Consider the following 14,210-nt stretch of genomic DNA (forward strand, 5'->3'; position numbering starts at 1 on the left):
TTTGGAAGGGAAACATTACATTCACGATAATCCTTTCAATTATACCTTATTGCTAAAATAATCCATGAGGCATTCAGCAGTAGAGCCCTCTGATATTTGGTTACAGTTGAGGCTTTGAAAATAGCACCTGAAAGCTTTTAGACTCCTGTGTGTCAGTATCTTAATTTTCTTTTTATGTTGCTGCACACAGGATGGTCTGCCATCCTTTTTATTTACTCCTTAGGAATTTTTTGTTTAATAAATAAGGCTAATTTGATTTGTTCTGATCTGTCTCAAGTATCTAATTGCTGCTGTTGAGAATGATTAATGTCCAGTTGAAAGGATTCCATATCTATAAATGAGAACTGAAAGCAGATGTTAGTTTGATGAACGTGTGCTGCCCATTCCTTGTCTGCACTGGCACAGAGAGCAGGCTGCTGAGATATTGCTATCTATCAAAAGAGAGCTGTTAGATGCCAAATACAGTTCAGAGTCACACACCAATCATGAGTGGAGTGAACAGTTAAAAAATAATGTATCCCAGGTAGGTTTTTTTCTCTGCTTGTGAAATATCTGTACACAAGACACATTATCCTCAAATTGTCAGAAGTACTTGATGAACTCTAGTTCGGGGGAATGCACTGTGAATTGATGACAACCAGGACTTTGAGTTTTCACTCAAGGCGTAGTGTTGGTATTTTGTCCAAAGGCAGGTAATTTCAGTTTCCAGTGCTATTGCATGCACAGTGCTGATTCTGGAGTTAATTCAACCCATGAAAAAGCCCCTGACAAAACCAAACCAAAGCTGATACTGTTCTCTTTGCCGTTTGTGGACTGGCTAGTTGCTCAAGCATTTCTGGCAAGCCAGACCAAATTCTTTTCAGAGTTCGCTAGCTTGAGTTCATGCAGATCTGTGGAGAGCAGACAGTAAAAAGAGCAAAAGAAGCAAAAGACTGAATTGCCTGGCCACAACATCAGGTTTTGTATCATCCAGGCAACTTTGGCATACACCTGCACACAATAAGCACAATAACTTTTTAGATAAAAGTTGGTACAAATGGGATCTTTCCCCAGGGACTCTCCAATTTAGTAATGATGCTTTACAGTCCTTTCACAAGCAGCGCTCTCCAGTGCTCTCTGGGCTACTGGGCTTCACCATCCCAGCCAGTGTGTAACAGCAAGTTAGCAGCCAGTGCATGGAGGAGAAATTTTGGACAAGGCTGAGCATTTCTGATAATGACAGTAGGATTGGCAGCGTTTCCAAAAAAAAAAAACCAAACAGAGACCACTTGCTTTTTAAAGCATCTTTTAAAAATATTTCTGATAGTTTTAAAATCTTCACCAGTATTACTGTGACCAAAAGAGAAAAAACAGGTTAACAGATTTAGTCACTTTGATTTTTTTTTGTGTGTGTGTGAAATAGCCTTTGCATTTTTACTGTTTGTTAAATCACTATTCAGGTAATGTCTATAACTAGAAAACTATTTCACAGGTGGACAGACGGAGATGTAAAGACCAACACAAATCTTCCTTGCTGTCAATAAATCAGGCTGACTTGGGATGTGTGTGTGGCAGGAAAGGGAAAGAGCGAGAGCAGGGGAGATGGAGGATAAAAAGGGACAGAGAAAGGACTTGGAGTCATGGAGAAGGATAGGTACTGGCATCCCAGAGCTCCCTCTATGACAGCTTCTGTGCTGTAATCATGTCAAAATTACAACAGAGTACTTCCAGTGTGACACACTGTTCCCCTGGAACCTGAATAGGAGACTCTAGATACAGCAGCCATGTGAGAACAGAGGAGAGACTGCTTTTTCAAGATGTTTTTTCCATTTGGCATTTAACTATAACAGTATTAATTCCAAATATAACTATTTCTTAAAATCCATGTGTTTTGTTTCATAGATGGTACTGAACTGAGCAGTGAGACTTTTTCAGTTAAAGTAACTATATTTTGCTGGATAAAGCCTGGCCTTTTAGATTGTTTCTGATGATTTTTCCTGACCTATATCTACCTGGCTGTGCTATAATGTCAATAGTTCCCAGCTGATAGACCTCACAAAGTGACTGGAAATCAGAAAGTGGACCAAAATAAAGTAAATGGTAACTTTCTCCCTATCAGGAGATACTTTCAAGTTATTAAAAAATAAAACCTGGTTTTTGTCTTCCTTTACTTCTCTTTCTTTCTCCACCCTCTTCTTAGTTTTTTTTTTTTCTCATAGGCAAGAAATGGAATTGGTGCAAATATGACTGTCCTAAATTAGGCTTGTGAGATACTCATGTGGCTGATATCATTACTGGTCAGGCTGTAGTGCATGACAAACTTCATTTCTGTGGAGAAAGCCAGGACTGAAGTCAAGAGATGGAGCACAACTGACCATGTAGTTGAAAATATATGTTGCAATTTCTTTTGATCTAGTCTCTTTACGTGGGGTAGAAGGGAATATCTTTGAGAAACTGTTTAAAGGGAGATTTCTTTTTTAATATGGTGGCTTTCCTCATTGCAATGAACACAGCCTGCGGAATGAGCTGTGAGTGTGTAATTTTAGCAGGACAGGGCTTGTCCACAGGATTTTATTGTTTCTGGAAGTGGTCATTTGAGTAAGTATTCATGTGCTATGAGTAAGTATTGGTTTGCTCTGGCTGCTTCTTAGGTTTTCCTATGAATAAAGGTGTGCCTGGCCCTGGGCAAATTGTGGAACTCCCTCATGTTGGCAGCAGGAAGGTGTGAAGGGGTTGGGAACTTCATGTGCAGCTCATAGCTCGGTGCAGATCTGAGGCTCAGCATCAGGAATCTCATGTTTGCTCTGCATGGACAAATACTCTTTTAGCCTTACACAACTGCAGGCATGGCTGTGAGGTTTAATCATGCATCTAAAATCAAAGGAAAACACCGCACAGGGAGTGTTCCTTGGAAAAAGCAGCTTTAGGAGACCAACAACAGGCTCTCTTTACAGGTAGGAGAAAACAAATCATTCCTGTCTAGAGGTTCCCTGAGATACCAAGGAAAGGCTCCTGTGTCTGGCTAAAATAGGAAAATCCAGGTTGAAAAATATTATGAGAGGATTTGAGAATTTGCTGTATGCTTTTATTGTTATCCAGTGAAAAGCATTAATAGCAAAGGGAGATCCTTGCATTTCAGGTCCCATTCCCTACAGTTTGGGAAATCTAAATCCAAGCCTCTGTTGAATTTTCCCTGTGAATTTTCTCCATGAAAACTCTCCCACAAACTCAGTAAGGAATTCCAACTCTTCACTCTCTGATGGGAGCATTATAAGGATAAAGATGTGGAAGTTTCTGAAGTGCTCAAATACTAAAATAATAAAAAGTTACAGAAGTATATAAAATAATTGTGAATAATTTAGGCTAATTTCTGATGAAATGCTTATCCAGGGCTTTATTGCATGTGATGTAAATGAGACTGAGGGCCACTGATAATGATTGATGTTTATCCAACTCTTACTGTGTTTAAAATTCTCGCAAGCGTATAAGCGGTAGCACTGTTACTCCTCTCTGTGAAAACAGTGGATCAAATTGTGCTCTCAGGTACAGCAGCTCAAGACCATTGCAGATTAAACTACTGGAAATCAATGGGGTTGCACATTTGTAACTGAGATCAGAATTTGGCTTGGCCTTGTGCGGTGCTCTCTGTGTTAATTCTTGCTTCTGAACCTGGAAGAAACGGCTTTTTTATTACAGCAGTGCTTGAAGAGACCCCAGGAAAGTAAGGTGTAAATATCAGAGGCTGCCAACAGCTAGTGGCAGTTTCAGCCTAATAAACTGGAAGTAAATAACTTGGTGATTAGCTGGAATTGGCAGGCCACTTAAACACAGCACTGACTGGATACATGGTTTTCCCTGTTCACACCTTAATACTATATCACAGCGTGGATGGATGCCTGGAAGATATATGAGCCTCAGCAGAACTTGTTCTGAATCTACCTTGACACTTCTATTTGTAAATAATCTCAATGATAATAACAACAAACAACAATAAGTACTTAGCTAGAACCTTTTATCCTAAGGAGCCCAGAGCACTTCTAATTTGAAGAGTGAGCAAACAATAAATAATGAAATCCAAGTCATTACAGCAAGGGTAGTTTTGTAGTTCAAGTGGTGAACTGGGACGACAGTGGAAATTGGGGTTTCTTGCTGCTGCTGTCACCACACAGTCCCTCTGTGAAGGTGGCTAACTCCCTTTCCCCCCAGTGTGTGTCTGCAGTGGGGACATGTGGGGCTTAGTCTCAGGCAAACAGTTATGTGGATAAAGCAAGCAGTGCAAGAACCTAAACAGGATTATTGTGAATAAACTTGTATGTTCAGAGAAACTGAACCTGTGGAGAGACACTCTAGGAAGATATATGATCACACAGCAAGAGAACAAATGAACTCTTTCAGGGCAGGACATAGACGAAGTCCATGGAAGTTATGAGGAAAATCAGTTGCTATTGATTCAGTGAACGTTAGGTCAGGTTTCTTGCTCCCTGACTGCCATTAAGTTGTATTTCAAGAGACAAGAGGACATTTTGGCAAGGACTGTAAGAGAAAGCTTGGCACGGTCCACTCATTTTTGCTATTGCCATGGTCCTGTCTCACTTCTCTCACTTCTTACATCTTCTGTACTGTAAGTAGCAAGTGAAGATTCTAGTGCAGTTGTCTTTTGCTGCCTTTCCGAGTCCTACTTTAAGCTCTAATACACTGGCTTACTTTAACGTTTTGTTTCTCCACTGTGTTACTTTACTTTTTCCTTTGTGGTGATGAGGGTCCTGTTGCAAGGAGGAATTCCCCTCTCCCATGTAATAAAATGACCAGACTGAGTTAGCATTATGTTCTCAAAGAGGAAAGGATATAAAATACTCAAACAGTGCCAGGTTGTCTGACAGAATTAATACTTTACAGTATTGTGTCATTCCTGCAGCCTCTTCTTTTCAGTTACCCATCCCTCTTAGTCATTTCATTAGTCATTATTTTGGCAAGGGGTGTAGCAATCTGGTTTGATTAGAAAGCAGCAGTCTATATATTGTCCAGTTTTGTTACCTATGGCGGCGATCATGTTGACATGTAAATTTCTAAGAATTTAGGCTGTGTATAGGTCAGAAAGTGTAGTGCTTCTTGACTCCTTCACTCTCTGAAGTACCCAGTTGTGGTGGTTTAGAAGTGGAGTGATAATCCTTAAAAATGCTGCAACTTGCCTGAGATTGTGTAGCATAGTTCATCTTTGTGGTTTCTCCTAATCAGCCCTCACAGGTGTGTATGACCATTTTACAGGCAGGAAAAAAACAAAGGGCTTGGGCACAAATTTGGTTAATAAGTTCCCAGCCTCTAGAAATCTGGTCTGGTCACGTTGCTACATGAATAACAGGCATAAAATGAATGTACGGTTGAAAGTGATTTGCTTTCGGTTTGGATTAGGCCCATAATCCAGGTCAGCAGTCATCAAATTATCTTGCAGAAGGTAAGAGTATTTTGGCCCAAGGTAGTCAGAATTGAAATGCATGACAAAATCTACAATTCCTGCTTAGGAGTGCTAAAATTTGGGTATGGAGATACTGGAGCATTTCTAATCAAATCACGGGTTTTAATTTTTACTGTAATTGAGAACACGCAAAATAATTTTTTTTTTTTTTTAAAAGAGGAGACCTGAAAGATTTAAATGTAATTAATTTTGTTTTGTTGAGATTAAGTATTTAATACCTGGAGCACACCGGGAACACAAACCAGGGTTGGGTGCACAGTGTGAGTCTCCGGGTTTTGAAGAAGCCAGGAATCCATAATGGCTGCTTTATGTGCGTTTTCTTCATTTCTTCAACCTCTTGGGCAAAAGTCAGAGCTGTGCGCAGTATTTTGCGAGCAGACATGAGCTCGTTCTGCCCATGCTTCAAGCCAACTGGACCCAAGCCAACCTCCAGCGGAAGCCGTACAGCTGCGCGAGCGAGGATGTCGGGCCCCAGCCCCGTTCCTCTGCAGGGCTTGTTAGCTTGGGTTTGGGGTTCTACTAACCACAGCTACCTGTCCTCTGCCTTGGTGCTGGCTTGTGCCTGGCCAGGCTAGAGTGCAGGCGGGGTGAGCCTTTGTCAGCCTGCCAGATACCATGTAGACATACCCTTCCTCACCCTAGGCAGCAGTTTCTCAGGCACTTAATTTTCGTTGAAGTCAGCATGAGCGAACGTTAGTCACCTTGAGTAGTGGTTGCCAAAGGAGGTCCTTTGTGTAACGCATAGATTTAGCAATCTAGGCATTGACTTTGCATTACTAATGTTTGGTCTGCTTTCTCCCAGGCCTTTCCACTCTCGTGGTCACTGTCAACCCCCTTTCCTGCTAGCTGCTCCAGCTCCGTAATTGCATCTGACTGCAGTGATACAGTTGTCAGCCCTGAGGAAGTCTCTAGACTTTATTGCCACCCTCCCTCAGGCAATGCAGTTTGCCACCAGCCCTGAGAGGCTGGTTTGGAGTCTCTTGAAGTTGCTGAGATCTTGATAGTGCTTTATGGTGATATTGCTCTTTCTCTTCACCTTGAAGAGGGGAGTGGCGATTTAGCCAGAAGCGAACAAGTGACTTCAGCAAGCTGGTGCTTCTTCCCTATGGAGTATATTATATGTTTCACCCCAGAGGGTACAAACTATGGTTTACTGAGTTAAAAAAAAAAAAAAAAAAAAAGTAAAAAGAAGTTGGTGTTGGCTTGTGTTTCTGAGTTGTCCAAGACCAATCAAAATTGGTCTCTGTAATTCAAGGAATTGTAAAAATACATTATATTATGTGTTACTAATTCACTAGTATTCCTTCCTATTTGGCTCCTTGCTGAGGAAACTTGAACTTCATAGTGATATAAAAGCTTGAAATTGCCCAGAAAAATTCTTCTCTCACTTTTTTCAGGTGCTAGCACTAGTGTTCTGAAAAAACCCCACATGATCTAGGTGTGAAAATGTAGTCTGTTAAACTTATCAGAAACTTTGTGTTGACTTTTGTCAGGTTCCTCATAAGGATTTGCATCCTAAGAATTGAGAATAGCAAATGTTCACTTTGCATTAATTTTTAAAGTCTCAAATTGTGTTTTTTTTCCTACTGGAACTGAAACTTAAAATTTCTGAGAAATTAAACTTGGTTTTCAGTTTGTTAGACAAAACCATGATATTTTATATCTGATGACTTCTGGGTCAGTATCAATGCTGTTTCAACATTTTTCTCCCAGATCATTTGCAGTCTGACAAAAAGAGTTGAACATGGATCTCAGGACTACTAAGGAAGGTTCCTGACTGCTTGGCAACTCTCTTTCTTCTCACTTGCACAGTCTTCCTAGGAAACTTCGTTGAAACTCAGCTCTTAACACAGGTCCTATTAGCCATCAAAAATATTTGGTAAAAGTGGTCTGAGCCACTCTAGTTCATGGTCTTCAAACTTGTTTTAACTCCAACCATGTCAGATCTGTAAGAAAGGGTCTGCATAAGTCTGTGAAAAGAATTGGGCTTTACATGTTGACTACGTTGCTTGGCTGGTACAGTTATCCTCAAAGAGCTTTTTTAATGTGATAGACATAAGAAAAGCCTTTCCATTGTCTCTTCCATGTCCTGAGTTTCCCAGCTAGATTACAAATAGAATATGAAAGTCCAGACATGGGTCACTTAGCCCTGGGGTGTTACAGATGCCCTCTTAGATCTGTGAGGAAAGTGGTGGAAACATACCTTGTAGAGTGGATGCACTTCGCAGTTGGAGAGATGTAACCTAATTTGTCAGCTATCACAAAACACTCATTTCATTTCCATTGCTACAGTTTTGTCTAGAACTGTTCAAACCCTGCAGGGTTCAGTTCACAAGGTTGTATGTGAGCTGAACCCTGCTCTCAGGTTGAGGAAGGGTGGGTGGAGAATCAAACCTTTCAAGTTTGCTTAGAGGGATGAATCTGAGAAATTCACACCTTCAGAACTCCTCATCGTCTTCCTCTACTCACATGTGCACTGAGCCCTTTTGTACTCTTTACTTAGGACTTTGTAGTGATCCTGGTAATTCTTTCCCTCTACTTGCATTTCTGGCTTTCTTTGCTGAGTCACCCAAAGCACTGTATAGTGCTTTCCTCTCCTCAGGGGCCCTGGGTGCTGCCACTAATCAGCTCTTGCATTGTTATAAAATGCATTCAGGATCTGCCCCATGCTGGAGGTTGGCTCACTGGTGATTTGATCTTCTCTTGGTAATTCACATGTGGAATTTGTCTCTCTACCCAAATTTATGAAAGTGTGGTTTATATTTTGTAGAAAATACAATAGAGATACAGTTCTGCTCGAGCTATTGAGAACACACACCAGTGTAATATTGTGGCTTGTTAAAGTTATTTGCTGCAGGATTCACATGCAAAAACAAAAACAAAAAACAAACCCCAAAATCCAGTAGGCAAAACCATATTAATGTTCCATAGCCTTCATGTAGCATTTTTAATTCACAGTTTTGTCCCTATCAGTGCCCCTTTCTTTTCATATTAATTCCCAACTCCATTTCAGTGTGTTAGCCATATTCTGTTCTTGGTTACATCCAGTTGATTACCAGGAATTAAATTCTTGTAGTGGCAAAACATATGAAAGATGAGATAATAAAATAACAGGATTTTGTGTATACGTCCAATTACCTTAATGAGTTTATATATTTTTACTTTGGCTGCAGAGTTGTTTTAATGTGGCTCCTCAACTTGGCACAAAGTAAGGCCCTTTCTTGCTACTTCCCGTAGGTATCCTAAGAAGGAATAATCCAAGCCTGTAGGGTGTTTTACCTGCACAGTCCACCTCACTTTTCTCACAGTGACAGTGTCATTTCTCCATTTAAGTGCAGTACAGAACATGTGACTTTGAACATGTGGATTTTGCTGAAAGACAAACAGATTCCCTCTCCCCTTGATACTAGAAATAGCAATAGCACTGAACAGTCAAAATATTTCAGTCTCTTGTTCTAACTGTATTTGAGTGTGCCTGTGTTTCATGTTCTGTTATCATTGCAGGAAAGAATCCCCCATCCTTGATAGCTTTTTTTGGTGCTTATTGCAAAGATGAGAGTGAAGAAGTAAGGGGGAGCTCTTCCACAACAAATATCACTGCATGCTCTAGGATCTTTTGAAAAAAAACCTTTTTTTATTTTTTTAAATTTGTCTTCCAACAGTCCTTATTATTAAGATATTCATTCTTATAAAGGGATGTTAAATAATTAAGCCTGTGGAAGGGGCAACATCAACAAATGCTGGAATATATTTAAATAATGAAGAACATCTTTAATTTGTACATGTAAAATAATTGTGAGCCGATGGCAGGTTAGGCATTCATATTTATTAAAATGTACTTGCCTCTGCTTTAGAGGAAGAAGGTTGTCTTTTCATATACTCTCCTTCAGCCTGAGCCACTTCAAGACTTCCTTCTCTTCAGTCAAAAAGAATCAATTATGTGTTGCAGTTGCTTTCCCCCAAAATACTTTGATTGCCTCATTTTGTTTTAGCTGAGAGCACTCAAGCCATTCCTTTATATACAGGAGGGAAGAGGGGTGTAGAAATTACCCAGTCTGTAACCAAATAACCTGGCCTTTAGTGAGGATTCCTAGTGATTCAGAATATTGACAGCAATCAGGAGTCTCAGGCTGTTGAAACTTCCCCTCTAATTGAACTGGGAAAGGTAAACCAGTTTCAGTGCTCCGCACGCTGTAATTGCAATAATTTAATTTAGCTATTTAACCTGTAATTCAGTGGTATTTATTAAAGAGCATAGGAGAAAATGAGGCCATTAGGAGCCAGAGATGAATACATTGAAATGAAAATGAACACTTCTAACTGCTAGTTGACCTTCGTTTTGTAGCAGTTTTTATTAGGCTGGTCACGGTAATTACTGGGACGTGAATCACGGAGAAAAGTGAATAATTCTGTAATGAACATTTTTATTCATTATCTCACATTTTCAGGAATCAGAAAAGTATCATGTAAAAGTATCTCCAATGTTCTTCTTTTGTTTGTTTTCCAACAAATAACGGTTTGTGGACAATAGCCCAGTGCAAAGCATCACTCCAGTGTGAGAATTCATGTCATGCTGAATTGATAGGCCTGTGGTGTTCCACATGCAGCATGAGTGGAGACTGAGCAATTTGTAAATCAAGCAGGAATCATATTATAAACATAGAACGTGCTGGTCACCCATGTTAACAGTTAGGGGAGCACATTTCGGGTCAAAAGCTGAGGTATTAAAACTTCCCAGTGACTTGTGCTGAGCTCTCCAGGCTTGAGTTCTTTCACCCTGGCTCCTGCTAAGGGCCAGTTCATCTGGGGATAGGTCTTTCTGACCATCAGTAAGCTGTTTTGGGGAGCACAGTCAGCATCTGTGGAGGCTTCTGAAAGGTTTTTGTGAGGCAGGGGTGAGGCCAACACTACAGTGTGAGCAGGAGAGCATCCTCCTTTCCTCTCCTGCTTCAGCTCACACCAGCATTTCCAATGCCAGCCTAGCATTGGAGCACCCAAGCTGCCTCCCCAGGGTTTGCCTCAGAGGAGAAAGGGTGGAGGGAGAGAAGGAGTGGGTGGATCTGTGGTTCTGCTATGGCTGCTCTAGGACTGCCATCTCACTGGGGAGCAGGGGAGCGGATCAGCATCCTGTGAGGATGTCCCTGTGGGAGGGAGCCCACACATTGCCCCACACCAGTGCCTGTGTGCCATGTCACACGACCTGCCAGGCTCCTGCCACCATAACCGTTCCGGCTGTGTTGTTTCACTGAGTCTCCTCCTTTGCTGCAGCAAATTGTTCGGAGTTAGTGTCTCAGCAAGGAGGAGAACGGGCAGCGTTTTGGCAGTTGAGCTGTGATTGATATTCTGTTCTCTGCTCTTGAACACTCTGATTGTTCTTTTCACCACTCTTGTTTTCTTACTAGTGTTATTAAACCAGTCAGACTCTACAGGTGGCTTGCCTCCTGCACTCCTGTAGTTCACAAGATCTGAAGGTGGCTTTTTTTAAATTTTTTTTTGTTTGGTTGGTTTGTTTGGTTTTTGTTTGTTTTTGTTTGTTCGTTTGTGTGTTTCTTTTTTAAATAATTTTTTATACTCTTAATTTTGTAAATTACTGCTCAATACAATGAGATGTAAGTTCAGAGAGAGCAGTGTAGTGAGGGGGGTTACTCCCCAGATCCGTGCACTATTCATGGCCACAGTAATTCTAACACGTACAAAGAGGGTGAATTTATTGATTGCAATTTTTCACCCTGAAGAGGTTTCTAATAGTTCCAGTTTTGATGCTCCAAGCATCTTGGAGATGATCTCTGCTAAGCATTCTTCTACTGACCTAAAAGTGGCCAATAAACCTATACTAAGCGGCAGCAATGAAAAACTCCAGCCACAATAACCTCTTAATTTCCCAAAGTGTGTGTTTCCTTACTTGAAACTCTTTGATTTTCAGCCTGACTTTGAAAAGGAACATAGATCTCCTTTAGCTTTAAAGTGTTCCAGTGATGCACATTCTCAAGATAGTTTTCCTAATTTCTTTTACTGTCTTCACTTTAAGGCAAGTCTCAATCCCTCTGGCAAATCTCTCATTGGGACTGACATCGACTTGAGGCTTGGTATTCAAATGGCTGAGGCTATACTGTGCGGTTTTAAGATGGGAAAAAATAAATGGAGTTGGAAGTGGTAAGGTGTGAATACTTTCAACATTCACCTGGCATCAGAAATTGAATGTAACTTAAAACCTGAGATTGAAACCTGAGTGTGCTTATGGAGAGGCACCAAGGAGCTGGGCGGAAGAAAGGGAATGTTATGATTTCCAGTTGACTGATTTTCCTACCATATCCCCTTACCTGCAAGCTACATCCTACTGCTCAGCCTAGAATCCCAAACTGATAAATATGCCACTGTTTGCACCAATTTTCTCTACCTGATACTAATTTAAACTCTACCTCACTGAAGTGTCTAACCTGAATACTTGCTGAGGATTTGAAAGCACTCACCCCTTTGGAATTTGGCAGTGTGATCTTAGGGTGGCTTGCCAAGTCTTTTGTGGGGGGTTTAGTTACCTATGACTAGTTTTCTTTAGAAAACTGCCACATTCTTTTGGGCCCCTGTGGCTAAATGGAGATGTACAGAAGCATGTCTGACCACCCCCATTCAGTGATCAGCCAGAAAACTTAATCTTGGGTCAATCTAATAGAGTTAAGTTTTATTACTAATAGTTTTCATCTGTGGTAGCTAGTTAGCAATTACAGATGATACGTGAATGCTGACTCAGTATTGTCAGGATAGCCTAGGATTTGAGAAGGCTTAATACAGCCCAGAGTTTAAAAACAATTAGCAGATTCTGGGCTGCATTTCTTTTAAAGATTTGCCTTGTTTATTCAAATGGGTAGAACTGAATGTCCTTACTAGAGATGTTTCTTTGGAAGACAAGAGTTAAAAATCCTTACTGTGCATTTTTCTACATCAAAGATGCTGTAGTGGTGAGAGTTACAGACATACCTATACCGATAGATATACATTCAACATATTCCTTTTATATTCAATTTATATTTTATACACACACATGTATCTGCATGTGTGTGTGGGTTGGAAATAAACAATTTTACCATTGCATTTTGCTTCGGAAACAAATGCCAGCCAGTAATAATGGTATACTTTCTCTAGCATAGGATCTTTTTAAGCCATAGACTTTGCCACTGGGGACTGTACTATGAGATAATTGACCCACGTGAGTTATGTGTCCTGAGTCTAAAGCAAGGGCACACGTAGTGGCATCAAAATCAATTATCTCACAATACATTCCCCAGTGGAAAGGGCTACTGCAGTTAGAATAGACCCATGAAAAAGATTTAGGTATTTTAAAATGTTTTCAGTGACTTAATTCTTATAAATAATGTTATTGCATTATGCAAAAAATAGAACAACAGTGGTAGATTAAACTGTGCTTAGTGTACCTACTGATGGACTCCATACGAGCACTCACTACCTGGGGATGGAATCTCCTTGGGGTATCACTGATGGAGTACTACCAAGGCTGTATTAACTGGGCTGCCTCTATTGCCTCTATTGCAGGTAGTCCCCTGCAGACTGTCAAGTAGATGCATCTTCATTTCCTCTGTGGTCGTCATCCTCTTGCATGTGTCAGGGAGAAGCGAAAGTAATGGCAGAGCTGTCAAGCTCTGAGGACAAAATTCTACCTCCGCCAATCCTTGCAAACCCTTGCCAGAGTAAAACTATTTGGAGAGAGCTCAGGGATGGTGTCTCCAGTCAGAGCCCGATCACCCAAACGATCATAGCTAAATTATCATGTACTGGAACTTTGAAACTCTTCAATTGCCCCGTTGCTTGGTTACAGGATCATTAGTCATCTATTCTGGTAGCAGGGTGAGAGGTGGGGGAACTGGAGGGAAGGGGGGAGAAGATTACATGTGCTGTTGAAAATGCAATGAGCACATTCGATCATATCTAATTCCCATTTATATTACTGTGGACATCCCTACTGCCCAGCTGCCCTCTCAAAGACTCAGAGCTATGGGATTTTTTGATGCATGAATGAAGACTGGGAAGAGGGCCAGCATGCTGTTCATAGGCTTCTTCATCATTTATTACCTTCTAGTTTTAATTGTTTCCCTGCTTCTCTCGAGATATTTATCTAGGAGGAATTGTACTATGCAATGCAGACACGCGAGGTGGCAACTGAAGATTGCTTGTTAGCTCAGTGCACCGTACAGTGGATGGATCTTAATAGAATAGGGAAGACTATTTACATTAATAGAAGAGGCCCATTTGTAAACCCTTTATTACTGAAGTACAGAAGTTTGACTCTCGTTTGTCCATTATAGAGGTGTGGGTTATATAATAATCACCACATAACTACACTGTCTGTATCCTTAGAGTAATGAAAATCAGATCTCTCCATATGCCACACTGCTGCATCCTATTGTGTCTGCTGAGCTACATTTATCTCTGGTAAAAGTCTCTGGTAGATTTACAATAGGGTAAAAATTTTGTCTGCTTAGTTTCTGACTGGTACCCAGCAGAGGAAAAATAAACAGAAGCTCCCAGAAGAGAGCTTGATCATAAGAGGTAAAATATTCCCTTTATCTTCAGTGGAGCTTCACAGTGTTTTTCCGTGGGCAGCTTTCAGATGTCACCCTCACTGCCACTTACCTTCTCTCATCAGACCCTGGCAGCTTTGCCACAGGCATTACCTCTGTGCCAGTTACCTTTTGTGGTTCTCATGCTGCTATGCAGCCCTACCCTGTCCTGCTGGAACTGCGTG

The 14,210-nt window shown here is 40.9% G+C and overlaps 1 protein-coding gene across 2 annotated transcripts in view; it reads left to right on the plus strand.

Moving 5' to 3' along the window:
• BCL11B (B-cell CLL/lymphoma 11B) overlaps positions 1-14,210 on the plus strand; it is a 97,420-nt gene that overhangs the window by 55,394 nt on the left and 27,816 nt on the right. The gene's annotated exons all lie outside the window — the stretch shown is intronic.

This window comes from Lepidothrix coronata, unplaced genomic scaffold, assembly GCF_001604755.1.
Source record: "Lepidothrix coronata isolate B3197 unplaced genomic scaffold, Lepidothrix_coronata-1.0 Scaffold19, whole genome shotgun sequence".
Taxonomy (NCBI): Eukaryota; Metazoa; Chordata; class Aves; order Passeriformes; family Pipridae; genus Lepidothrix; species Lepidothrix coronata.